This window comes from Thalassophryne amazonica, chromosome 10, assembly GCF_902500255.1.
Source record: "Thalassophryne amazonica chromosome 10, fThaAma1.1, whole genome shotgun sequence".
Taxonomy (NCBI): Eukaryota; Metazoa; Chordata; class Actinopteri; order Batrachoidiformes; family Batrachoididae; genus Thalassophryne; species Thalassophryne amazonica.
Window position 1 is genome coordinate 115,974,712 of NC_047112.1, and position 11,426 is coordinate 115,986,137.

An 11,426-nucleotide genomic window follows, 5' to 3' on the forward strand; every position below is an offset into this window, starting at 1 on the left:
AGTCGGTGCGGACCAAGGTAGCTTAGCCGCCGTTAGTTCCCCCCTGGCAGATCCCGAGCAGCCGGGAAAGCAGGCCGACTGGGTGACTGTGAGGAGGAAGCGTAGCCCTAAACAGAAGCCCCGTGTACACCACCAACCCGTTCACATCTCTAACCGTTTTTCCCCACTCGACGACACACCCGCCGAGGATCAAACTCTGGTTATTGGCGACTCTGTTTTGAGAAATGTGAAGTTAGCGACACCAGCAACCATAGTCAATTGTCTTCCGGGGGCCAGAGCAGGCGACATCGAAGGACATTTGAAACTGCTGGCTAAGGCTAAGCGTAAATTTGGTAAGATTGTAATTCACGTCGGCAGTAATGACACCCGGTTACGCCAATCAGAGGTCACTAAAATTAACATTAAATCGGTGTGTAACTTTGCAAAAACAAGTCGGACTCTGTAGTTTTCTCTGGGCCCCTCCCCAATCGGACCGGGAGTGACATGTTTAGCCGCATGTTCTCCTTGAATTGCTGGCTGTCTGAGTGGTGTCCAAAAAATGAGGTGGGCTTCATAGATAATTGGCAAAGCTTCTGGGGAAAACCTGGTCTTGTTAGGAGAGACGGCATCCATCCCACTTTGGATGGAGCAGCTCTCATTTCTAGAAATCTGGCCAATTTTCTTAAATCCTCCAAACCGTGACTATCCAGGGTTGGGACCAGGAAGCAGAGTTGTAGTCTTACACACCTCTCTGCATCTTCTCTCCCCCTGCCATCCCCTCATTACCCCATCCCCGTAGAGACGGTGCCTGCTCCCAGACCACAAATAACCAGCAAAATCTATTTAAGCATAAAAATTCAAAAAGAAAATAATATAGCACCTTCAACTGCACCACAGACTAAAACAGTTAAATGTGGTCTATTAAACATTAGGTCTCTCTCTTCTAAGTCCCTGTTGGTAAATGATATAATAATTGATCAACATATTGATTTATTCTGCCTTACAGAAACCTGGTTACAGCAGGATGAATATGTTAGTTTAAATGAGTCAACACCCCGAGTCACACTAACTGTCAGAATGCTCGTAGCACGGGCCGGGGTGGAGGATTAGCAGCAATCTTCCATTCCATCTTATTAATTAATCCAAAACCCAGACAGAGCTTTAATTCATTTGAAAGCTTGTCTCTTAGTCTTGTCCATCCAATTGGAAGTCCCAAAAACCAGTTTTATTTGTTATTATCTATCGTCCACCTGGTCGTTACTGTGAGTTTCTCTGTGAATTTTCAGACCTTTTGTCTGACTTAGTGCTTAGCTCAGATAAGATAATTATAGTGGGCGATTTTAACATCCACACAGATGCTGAGAATGACAGCCTCAACACTGCATTTAATCTATTATTAGACTCTATTGGCTTTGCTCAAAAAGTAAATGAGTCCACCCACCACTTTAATCATATCTTAGATCTTGTTCTGAGTTATGGTATGGAAATAGAAGACTTAACAGTATTCCCTGAAAACTCCCTTCTGTCTGATCATTTCTTAATAACATTTACATTTACTCTGATGGACTACCCAGCAGTGGGGAATAAGTTTCATTACACTAGAAGTCTTCAGAAAGCGCTGTAACTAGGTTTAAGGATATGATTCCTTCTTTATGTTCTCTAATGCCATATAACAACACAGTGCAGAGTAGCTACCTAAACTCGTAAGGGAGATAGAGTATCTCGTCAATAGTTTTACATCCTCATTGAAGACAACTTTGGATGCTGTAGCTCCTCTGAAAAAGAGAGCTTTAAATCAGAAGTGTCTGACTCCATGGTATAACTCACAAACTCGTAGCTTAAAGCAGATACCCGTAAGTTGGAGAGGAAATGGCGTCTCACTAATTTAGAAGATCTTCACTTAGCCTGGAAAAAGAGTCTGTTGCTCTATAAAAAAGCCCTCCGTAAAGCTAGGACATCTTTCTACTCATCACTAATTGAAAAAAATAAGAACAACCCCAGGTTTCTTTTCAGCACTGTAGCCAGGCTGACAAAGAGTCAGAGCTCTATTGAGCTGAGTATTCCATTAACTTTAACTAGTAATGACTTCATGACTTTCTTTGCTAACAAAATTTTAACTATTAGAGAAAAAATTACTCATAACCATCCCAAAGACGTATCGTTATCTTTGGCTGCTTTCAGTGATGCCGGTATTTGGTTAGACTCTTTCTCTCCGATTGTTCTGTCTGAGTTATTCTCATTAGTTACTTCATCCAAACCATCAACATGTTTATTAGACCCCATTCCTACCAGGCTGCTCAAGGAAGCCCTACCATTATTTAATGCTTCGATCTTAAATGATCAATCTATCTTTGTTAGTTGGCTATGTACCACAGGCTTTAAGGTGGCAGTAATTAAACCATTACTTAAAAAGCCATCACTTGACCCAGCTATCTTAGCTAATTATAGGCCAATCTCCAACCTTCCTTTTCTCTCAAAAATTCTTGAAAGGGTAGTTGTAAAACAGCTAACTGATCATCTGCAGAGGAATGGTCTATTTGAAGAGTTTCAGTCAGGTTTTAGAATTCATCATAGTACAGAAACAGCATTAGTGAAGGTTACAAATGATCTTCTTATGGCCTCGGACAGTGGACTCATCTCTGTGCTTGTTCTGTTAGACCTCAGTGCTGCTTTTGATACTGTTGACCATAAAATTTTATTACAGAGATTAGAGCATGCCATAGGTATTAAAGGCACTGCGCTGCGGTGGTTTGAATCATATTTGTCTAATAGATTACAATTTGTTCATGTAAATGGGAATCTTCTTCACAGACTAAAGTTAATTATGGAGTTCCACAAGGTTCTGTGCTAGGACCAATTTTATTCACTTTATACATGCTTCCCTTAGGCAGTATATTAGACGGTATTGCTTAAATTTTCATTGTTACGCAGATGATACCCAGCTTTATCTATCCATGAAGCCAGAGGACACACACCAATTAGCTAAACTGCAGGATTGTCTTACAGACATAAAGACATGGATGACCTCTAATTTCCTGCTTTTAAACTCAGATAAAACTGAAGTTATTGTACTTGGCCCCACAAATCTTAGAAACATGGTGTCTAACCAGATCCTTACTCTGGATGGCATTACCCTGACCTCTAGTAATACTGTGAGAAATCTTGGAGTCATTTTGATCAGGATATGTCATTCAAAGCGCATATTAAACAAATATGTAGGACTGCTTTTTTGCATTTACGCAATATCTCTAAAATCAGAAAGGTCTTATCTCAGAGTGATGCTGAAAAACTAATTCATGCATTTATTTCCTCTAGGCTGGACTATTGTAATTCATTATTATCAGGTTGTCCTAAAAGTTCCCTAAAAAGCCTTCAGTTAATTCAAAATGCTGCAGCTAGAGTACTGACGGGGACTAGAAGGAGAGAGCATATCTCACCCATTTGGCCTCTCTTCATTGGCTTCCTGTTAATTCTAGAATAGAATTTAAAATTCTTCTTCTTACTTATAAGGTTTTGAATAATCAGGTCCCATCTTATCTTAGGGACCTCGTAGTACCATATCACCCCAATAGAGCGCTTCGCTCTCAGACTGCAGGCTTACTTGTAGTTCCTAGGGTTTGTAAGAGTAGAATGGGAGGCAGAGCCTTCAGCTTTCAGGCTCCTCTCCTGTGGAACCAGCTCCCAATTCAGATCAGGGAGACAGACACCCTCTCTACTTTTAAGATTAGGCTTAAAACTTTCCTTTTTGCTAAAGCTTATAGTTAGGGCTGGATCAGGTGACCCTGAACCATCCCTTAGTTATGCTGCTATAGACGTAGACTGCTGGGGGGTTCCCATGATGCACTGTTTCTTTCTCTTTTGCTCTGTATGCACCACTCTGCATTTAATCATTAGTGATCGATCTCTGCTCCCCTCCACAGCATGTCTTTTTCCTGGTTCTCTCCCTCCCCCAACCAGTCCCAGCAGAAGACTGCTCCTCCCTGAGCCTGGTTCTGCTGGAGGTTTCTTCCTGTTAAAAGGGAGTTTTTCCTTCCCACTGTAGCCAAGTGCTTGCTCACAGGGGGTCGTTTTGACCGTTGGGGTTTTACATAATTATTGTATGGCCTTGCCTTACAATATAAAGCGCCTTGGGGCAACTGTTTGTTGTGATTTGGCGCTATATAAAAAAATTGATTGATTGATTGATTGATTGATTAAAATGCAAAACCACTGAATTACTTGTTCGAGTGGACAGTGTTTGTGTGAGTTTGTCTGTCCGGTTAAACTATTGTTCAAGTGAACACGACTCAAGTCAGAACAGAAAAAAAAAGACCCAAAACACGAAACACACAAAAACACGAAGACGTTTTATTTTACACTGGAAACAGTAGGTTCAAAGATGAAATAAGAACGTTAATTAGGATGTTAAATGCAGAGGACAAACTTCATTGTATGTATATGTGCAATGACAAAGTTTATATTCTATTATTAGACGTAGAATTCCAACTCAAAGACAGAATTCAACCAAAACAGTTTTTTTTTTCTTACCCAAAGACAGGAGCTAACTCAGAAAAAGTCTTTCCTTCTGAGTAAATTTGTTCAATTCCAGAGTGCAAAAACCAAATCAATCCTCACTACCAAAATGGCAACAGGAAACACCAAGGACCTGAAACCAGAACCCTACAATGTACAAACATGCGCACATTCAATGGACCCACAACTAAGGACAAGCAGGAGTCACTATATGTAGCCAGCCGCATCTGTTTCAGGTGCAAACCCAAACAGGTGAAATCAGTCAGAGGCTAAGGACATGTAAGGAATCTAAGAAAACACCAGAGGGAAACAAACATTCAGACACTACATGAAACTGAAGATAATAAAAGGGAACACTGGGTGGCAGCAGATATCAAGATATTGTTTGAAACTGAAGATGATAACTGCACATCAGCGAACCAGCGAAGAGGTAAAATGCTAAGATGTGATACCGGATAAGAAGCTGGGAAATGGAGGGAACAATAGACAAGAAAACAGGTGATGCAAGATAAGAAGCTGGGAATAATACTAAGAGAACATAAAGAGATGGGAGCAGACTGAAGAACAGATAGGAGCTGGGGACAGATGTGAGAAACAGAGACTAACAAAGAGGAGACAGGAGACGAAACCAACTAAAACCCAAATACAGACAGAATCACAACATTATATATATTTTTTTTTCAGTATAAATATTGGATTGGTGCCATTTTATTCGCTGTAAATCCTTGTTTTTAAAATGCAGACCTGCTTTTTAGGCCATAAATTAAAAAGTCAAACATGCAGCTGTGTAAAGAGAGAAAAGAGTGTACGCTGTTTAACCCACTAATTACATGACAGTAAATCAGCGAACCAGGGCATTGTTTTCACTGGTGTGTGTGTGTGTGTGTGTGTGTGTGTGTGAGAGAGAGAGAGAGACTGTGGTGTAACTCAAACTGCTGGACAGATTCCCTTCATGGTTTGGGGGAAAATTACAGGTACTGTTGCAGGATCTGTTACAAGATGAACCCAAAAATGCAGACAGTAACTACACAGGATGTAAAGAGGAAACTAAGGTGATTTATTTGCCAGCATACTGAAGTCCAGTCCAACAAACAGACAGAGTCCGATAGTACAACAAGGTTTAGTGTAGCAACCAAAAACACGGACAGAGGAAGGAAGCAAACAACTGGGGATAGACAAAAAGTAATCAGTACACAATGTCACAAATCGCAAAAACAACCGGGAGTGTCAAAGAATAATCTGGCAAACTCAAAGGCAAACTGTGCAGTGCTAAATAGTGACACAAATGAACAGATGAGCAACAGGTGATGTGACTGGAAATGAGCAACAGCTGTGGGGGAGACCGGGTGACAACGACACACCTACAAACACAAAGAAAACTGACAAAGTGTCACAAACCTGAAGTAACCCTGGGGTGAGTAGAAGACAAACACATACAAAAACCAAATACCAAACACAAGGTAAACCCCCCCCCCACAAACCAATGAACAAAAAACTAATAACTACAGTGGAAGTCAAATAGGGTTCAAGTGAGCAAACACAGAAAAACAACATGATGAACAGATAAAACAAAGACAGGGGACAGACCACAAAGACAACGAACACAAGGACAAAAGATATAGACAGGGGACAGATCACTGCAGGTACATCTCAGTAAATTAGAATATCATTGATGAGTTCATTTATTTCAGTAATTCAATTCAAAAACTAAAACTCATATTTATACTAGCTGAGTTACCTATTCTACGTATGGGTAGCAGAGAAGACGTTTAGCCATGTCATTGTGTATGTTGTCATCATTAATTTTCAGAGAGCAATTTGTGACATTGATGAGACTCAAGTGAATGATGATAAAAAAGGTGACAGCAGGTCAGATCACTGCTGTGCTGTGGCATATATAATGTTCTTAGTGTCTCTGCAGATGTTTCCCAGCTCTATTACATTTCATCCGCTTAGCAATTGGGGTTTTACGACCTGATGCCCCCTGCTTCTTGGGAGGCATATCGACAGTCTGCATGCTGTACACCATAGGCGTAGGAGGTGGGGGAGCAGGGGGTGGCAACTGCTCTGAAAATCTTTGGAGGGAGCTGAAACTCCAAACCTGAAAGATTTGGAGAAGATCTGTATGAAGCAGTGGACCAAAATCCCTGCTGCAGTGTGTGAAATCCTGGTCAAGAACAACAGGAAACGTGGCAGACAAATGTTTCTGTACCAATTGTTAAGCTCTGTTTTTCTAGGGGGTCAAATACTTATTTTATGCAATAAAATGCAAATTAATTATTTAAAAATCATACAATGTGATTTTCTGGATTTTTTTTTTTTTTTTTAGATTCTGTCTCTCACAGATGCAGTGTATCTACGATAAAATTACAGACCTCTCCATTCTTTGTAGGTGGGAAAACCTGCAAAACTGACAGGGGGTCAAATACTTATTTTCCCCACTGTATATGAGTACTAGAGGCCGCACTTACACTGAGCCGTGTCCCGGCAAGGAGCCGTGGTTGCCATTTTAATTCCGGGCAAGTCAGGAGTCAGAAGTTCAATTAGTCTCATCAAGAAACAGGTGTAGTATGCCGGAAAGCTGCACATGTTGGCAATCTCACAAACGGAGGAACAAGGGACACAATATTTCCTTCCATAAGTAAGTGGTTTTGGTTATTCTTGTCATTTTGGAAAGTTGATGAATGTTCAAAGAACACCTGTTTTGAAACAGGTGAGTGTCATGATTGGGTATAAAAGAGCATCCCCAAAAGGCTCAGTCGTTCACAAGCAAAGATGGGGAGAGGATCACAACTTTATGAACAACTGCATGAAAAAATAGGCCAACAGTTTAGAACAATGTTTCAACATTCAATTGCAAGGAATTTAGGGTTTCCATCATCTACAGTCCGTAATATAATTAGAAGATTCAAAGAATCTGGAGAACTTTCTACACATAAGCGGCAAGGCCGAAAACCAACATTGAATGCCCGTGACCTTCAACTCTCAGGCGGCACTGCATTAAAACTGACATCATTGTGTAAAGGATCTTACCGCTTGGGCTCAGGAACACTTCAGAAAACCATTGTCAGTTATCATTGTCAGTGAACTCGTCCATCAAGCAAGAATGGGAAAGAATTCCACCTACAAAGCTTCAACAGTTAGTCTCCTCAGTTCCCAAACGCTTATTGAGTGTTGTTAGAAGGAAAGGTGATGTAACACAGTGATAAACATACCACTGTCCCAGCTTTTTTGAAACATCTTGTAGGCATTCATTTCAAAATGAGCAAATATTTGCACAAAAACAATAAAGTTTATCAGTTTGAACATTAAATATCTTGTCTTTGTGGTGCATTCAATTAAATATAGGTTGAAGAGGATTTGTAAATCATTGTATTCTGTTTTTTATTTACATTTTACACAACGTCCCAACTTAATTGGAATTGGGGTTGTAAACAGCTTCATGATGCAGTGGTATGGAGGAGGATTTTCTTAAAAAAACAAAAAAAACAAAAAGACCTGAACATTTAGCTACAAATTGCCAGAAGACATCTAAGATGAAAGCCTAGATTTGATCCGTTTTGCTGAAAGAATATTACTGTCAGATTTTCCCCCCACCTGGACCTGTGTAATGACTTTCTCTCCCCATTAGATGGCGCCCTTGTTTTGTGCTGCACACCAGGTTTGGGTTACGACTGATTACCCAAATACTATTTAAACCCAGACTTTACATTCATTGATTGCCAGATATTTGATTTTGTCTTGCCACCCTATGCGAGATACCACTGTAGACTTGCACGTCTGTTTTCTTTGCTTTGCTTTTCCGTTTGCCTTGCCAGCCGCTAAGTCTCGTCCACACCCCTGACAGAGATCAGTGGGTTTTACCTGACTGCTGCACCCAGACTTTATGTTCATTGATTGCCAAATATTTGATTTTGTCTTGCAAACAAAGTTTTGCCTATTAAATGAGGCAGGCCCCTACTTAATATCAGGCATTTAATCAAGGAAATACGTAAACCTAATTGGTGCTGGGGAGTCCCCGTAGATTGTTTGGTGCCTCCTGACTGGAACCAATCTGTTACATATAATGGATTTTGTCCATTTTATACATATAGCGGAGTTTGTCCATTTTAAACATATCATGAATTTTGATTAGAACCTGAATCCATATGCAAGTTTTACTGTACTGTGTGCACCATTCATCTGGGGAGGTAGACAATAACAGCATTTATATAAGGGCTGTGTGGATCCTTGTCATTTGATTGGTGCTTTGTATGTCACATGACATGGATTGATTTGTTCCATTTGTGTTGCATTGCATTTAGAGTGCAATTTGGTTCCATTTAGAGTGCAAATTTGGTTCCATATGTTTGGTACCATTGCACTCTGCACATGTGCACACGTACGTGCACACGTGCACACACGCATGCACACAAAACAAATCCACTGTGGTGTCTGGAGGCTGTTAGCAGGAAGAAAGAATGAAAAGCTGGACTCATTTCTGATGTGATGTGATTTTATTTTATTTATTTTTTATTTTGCTCCACAGAGGATGTACACAGTCCTTTTTTGGTAGTACATACATGCACAAGTGCTGACCCAGTTGCGTGTGCGCGCGGGGGGCAACGACTCTACCAAGACAGCAATTTGATTGAGCTAACTGACACTGCTAATTCTTATAACACGCACACAAAATCCACTCTGCTGTAAGCCGTCTGGATGCATGAAGAGCTGTTCAAATGAAAAGCTGACGTGATTTTTGACTGGACCGAGTAATTACACAAAGTCTTTTTTTTATATGGAAGTCCAAAGTCAGTGCACAGCATCACTGGACTACATGTCATAATTTGGACTTCACCAGCAGTGGAACACCAAAATGTAAGTCCCTTTTCTATTCTTTGTAAATTAATAAAATATCAAATGACAAGGATCTATTTTAGCCGTTATATAAAACAAATAATGAATGTTTTTACATTCTTTCAATGGAACGAATATTTAATTTGGTGAAAGCTGGAAGCTGAAAACTTTCACCAAATTAAATATTTGTTCCATTGAACTCATAAACATTCATTATTTGTATAGTATTGCTTTAGAGTTTTATGTTTACAAACTGATAATGTATTTATTTATTCATTAATCTGTGCACTGCTGTGGGGGCAAGATCAAGTGTGTGTGTGTGTGTGTGGGGGGGGGGGAGAGAGAGAGAGAGCATTTACTTCTCTGATGAAAAAATAAAGTATAAAGTTTAGATGAAAAATAAGCAATTCTGACACACCTGATTATTTTGAAAATCTGCAGCTGTCTGCTTTCTGTGTTTTCACAGAAGATTCTTGATTTAGGTTCGTAAAACTGGCCTGGATGGAAAGGATTTCATATGACACCCCCACCAGACTGAGGTCTGATGGAGGCAGCACACTGTCCCCCCCCCCAACTGTGCATTCAGAATCAAAACATGAATCAATTATTTTTGTTCAATAGTCTGAAATACTTTGATTTGGTGAGTTTTATTTCGTTCCTTTTGCACTGTCAAAGTTTATCAGCACACTTTCACCAAGAATGTGATGACGTGTGAAAATGATTGTTCGACAAAGTCTGTTTTCTTCAGAAACTATCGGTCACATGACAATAACAAAGTGGTCAAGTTGAACGAGACAAACTACAGAACGTCTTTTTACATTTCAAAATAAATGCTTTGCAGCGATTCAAACCTCAGTCGAACTATATACATAAAGATACATTTTTCTGCATGATGTCCTTTATTCGTCATGGTGCTTTGTTACTCATTCTTTTAATTTTGGCTAGAGCAGTAGTTTTTTTTTTTTAATGACACAGCCTATAGTTTTATTTTGAAGGTACTTACGCTGCTCCGCTGTGTCCGTGTCGGTAACTTAACGCGGGTGTCCAGTCGTCTTGTCCAGAAAAAGCATGAAACATGTCCCGGCTCCGGTTCTGCGCCAACATTTCGTGGCTTTTCACGGAGCTTCCGGAACTGAGCCAGAGGATCCACAGTGCCGCTTCCGCCGGGTTTCGGGCTGTGGAAGTCGCCTGGCCCTACGACTCGGACCTGGACGAGCTCCAGAGAGCCCAGCAGGCCACCGGGGTGGAGGTCGTCCTCATCAACACCCCGCTCGGTAAATACTCACCCCGGCCTCCCGGGGGCGCACTCACCTCCAAGAAACAACCAGACACTTTAAGATATAAAATACAATTTGAACAAGACGGGACGAAAGAAACAAAAGTTATAGAAACTAGATTTTCTAAATGAAGGTGACAGACGACATTGAAGTGCAGGTGACACCAAAAAATGTACACAAATAATCAGTAAAAATGATGAAATGTTGCTATATAAAAAAAGTATAAGTATAATAAAAGTATAGAATAACTGTCCACGTTTAAGCAGTAATAGCTTTCACATGGGCAATGCATTTTGGCACGGGGCAAGGGCACGCGACATATCTGGGCATGTGGCACCAAAATGCACTTGCCCATGTAAAAGCTATTACTGCTTAAATGTGGACAGTTATTCAGCGCAGAAAATCAGAATTTTTGAAATATTATTTGTACAGTAGTCACGAGTCATCTTGACTATTTATTTTTATTTTTAAATTGTTTTTGTCATTTTATTTGTCATTGTTGTTTTTTGATGTGTAGCTGTGCTTTTCTCATAATTGTTTTTGCAGCACTTTTTTAACTAAAGTTGTGACTAGAGTGAGGTGACAGATTTAATTCAAAGCACAAGCCTAATAAATGATTATATGTCTGTTTACGCTTTCCATATTCTGTCATTGTATTTTTGGTTTAAGCATCAAAACCAAATCATTGTTTTATTTTGGATTTTTTTTTTTTTTAAGGTAGAATTCAACAGGGCACGTTTACGAGGTCTGTCAGTAAAGTAACGGTCCTTTTTATTTTTTTCTAAAACTATATGGATTTCATTCATATGTTTTTACGTCAGA

General features: G+C 40.0%; 1 protein-coding gene across 1 annotated transcript in view; it reads right to left on the reverse strand.

The window, feature by feature from the left end:
* Nucleotides 1-10,608, reverse strand: part of LOC117519395 (N-acetylneuraminate lyase-like) — a 65,418-nt gene extending 54,810 nt beyond the window's left edge. Inside the window, exon 1 of the mRNA XM_034180747.1 lies at nt 10,331-10,608. The gene's annotated coding sequence lies outside the window, so the exon portion shown is untranslated. The remainder of the gene's footprint in view (nt 1-10,330) is intronic.
* Nucleotides 10,609-11,426: the final 818 nt, after the last annotated feature.